Source organism: Alosa sapidissima, chromosome 11, assembly GCF_018492685.1.
Source record: "Alosa sapidissima isolate fAloSap1 chromosome 11, fAloSap1.pri, whole genome shotgun sequence".
Lineage (NCBI taxonomy): Eukaryota > Metazoa > Chordata > Actinopteri > Clupeiformes > Clupeidae > Alosa > Alosa sapidissima.
The window spans coordinates 30,438,419-30,440,918 of record NC_055967.1 but is presented as its reverse complement, the minus strand read 5'-3'; the positions used below and the strand labels follow the sequence as shown (position 1 = coordinate 30,440,918).

The 2,500-nt window shown below is 46.9% G+C and overlaps 1 protein-coding gene across 1 annotated transcript in view; it reads left to right on the top strand.

Moving 5' to 3' along the window:
• Window positions 1–2,500, top strand: part of trim44 (tripartite motif containing 44) — a 20,206-nt gene that overhangs the window by 13,266 nt on the left and 4,440 nt on the right. The window lies entirely within an intron of this gene.

Below are 2,500 nucleotides of genomic sequence, written 5' to 3'. Positions count from 1 at the left end.
GGCAGCTCACTGCTCCGGGTTAGTGTGTGCTTCACCTCACTGTGTGTTCACTGTGTGCTCTGTGTGCTTCACTAATTCACGGATGGGATAAATGCAGAGACCAAATTCCCTGTATACGCAAGTATAATTGGCAGAGAAACCTGATTTACATTTATATTTACATTTACATCGACAACGACCAGGGTCCTTAATTATCACTCCATATTGCTTAAATATTGGTACTCACTCATTCAGTGGAAACTCTCCAGTGAACAGTGCTTGAGGCAGCTGTGGGGGTAAAAATACAGTAGCATTTACCATCCGAACTTGAGCTTGACCTTCAGTAGCAAAATAACCTGAATGTCATTCTTGATCAAATAAGTCATCTCAAGGTTTCTCTTGTGTTTGGACTGAAGATATATAACACACATTTGTGTTTAAATAATACAAGCGGACATGATCAATATACAAAAATGGATGTAGTAATTGGAGTATACAGCGGTGGTATGATTTCCAGTTTTCCTGCTGGGCTCTTGGCAGACTCTCAGTTGTGGCTGTGCTGTCAGCAGGGTGATGGAGGAGCCTTCCTCCTCTCTGTGTCGTTGTGTGTAAGTAAAGAGGACTTTAGCTGAGGAGGTCCTTACAGTGTTAAAGGAGGAGGGTCAGGGTAATTTAGTGTTCTTCGGGAAAATAGCACACTGGCCTCAAAGGACTCCTGGCTTTTGTCCCATTTTCTTTGCCTCCTATTTACTTCTACAAACACACAAACACACACACAGACACACACGAGCACACGCACACACACACACACGTACACAGACAGACAGACACACACACACACACACACACACACACAAATATGCACACAGATTGATACCCACACACAGATGCACAGGGCTGTCTCATTACTCACAGGTGAGAATTAAAGACCCTCAGTGGCCTATTTGTCACTATCACTACCGAGCGAGAGCCTTCTCATGGACACGTGTGTGTGTCTGTCTGTCTCTCTACGTTTGCATGGGGGCGAGTGAGCTTGTGTGTGTGTGTGATGTGTGTCTGTCTGTCTGCGTTTGCATGGGGGCGAGTGAGCTTGTGTGTGTGTGTGTGTGTGTGTGTGTGTGTGTGTGTGTGTTTGAGCGTGCCTCTATGTGTGTGTGTGTGTGTGTGTGTTTGAGCGTGCCTCTATGTGTGTGTGTGTGTGTGTGTGTGTGTGTGTGTGTTTGAGCGTGCCTCTATGTGTGTGTGAGTGTGCTGTTGAGGTGGAGAAATTGCTTTTCTGGGTGAGAAATGAGGCGGGCCGTGGCGGGCCGAGTTCATTAAGAGCCTAATTGAAATCTGCTGCTCTGCCCAGTGCCCACTCCAGCTCTCCTGTTAAAACCACTGACAGGTCCATCAGCCTACCTCAGGGCTCTGTCTCTCTCTCTCTCTCTCTCTCTCTCTCTCTCTCTCTCCTCTCTCTCTCTCCTCTCTCTCTCTCTCTCTCTCACTCTCTCTCTCTCTCTCTCACTCTCTCTCTCTCCACTCTCTCTCTCTCTCACCTCTTTCTCTCTGTGTGGGTATGCATGTGTGTGTATATGTGACAGTGGTCTGTACAAAACTGGGAAAAAATGCTGCCTTTAAAGATATCTAACTGGGGAGCGAGGCATTGAGGCATGTCCGAATCAAATATTTCTGTGAAATGCTGCCTTCTAAGATACCTTCGTTTTGACGAATTTTGATGTATCCTTCATGCTGCCTTCAACGTCAAAAAACTATTGCTGCAGTCGGACGTTACATTATTCTTCTTTCTGGTATCCTAACAACGACGTTCTGTGTTGCTATCTTGCTAGGCTGTCCGAAACAAAGTTTGTAGCCGTTACCTTGATGGCTGCTACGGCAAGTGATTCGGTAGAGAGCTGAAGGCAGCGAGACAGCAGACAGCTGTCCTCCATTTCGTATAGACCCAGTGTGTGTTACTGTATGTATGTGTGTGTATGTGACAGTGTGCAGTGTGTGTGTTACTGTGTGTGTGTGTGTGTGTGTGTGTGTGTGTGTGTGTGTGTGTGTGTGTGTGTGTGTGTGTGTGTGTGGTGTGTGTGTGTGTGTGTGTGTGTTAACGTGTTGCGTGTTGGGATGAGGAGGGTAACCTCTGTGACCCATGTTCAGCCAGGGCGACCCATTTACCTCCACCCATCCCCCTAGAAGCTTCTAATCCCCCCCCCCCCTTCCCCTCTCCAGGGGGAGGCTAGGACCAAAAAAATCCCATGCGCTGTGAAACAATGTCAACTTTCAAATGTATCTCTGCCCCAATTACAGGATAGTAATTTTCTGATAGGATCAGCCGTGCAGCCCAAAGTAGTGTGGTGTGTGTGTGTGTGTGTGTGTGTGTGTGTGTGTGTGTGTGTGTGTGTGTGTGTTCATGTGAGAGAATGAATGTCTGTCTGTCTGTGTGTGTAGGTGTGTGTGTGTGTTTGATAGTGTGCTGATGTGAGAGTGTGTGTGTGTGTATGAAATTGTGTTGTGTTTAAAGTTGTGAGGGTGT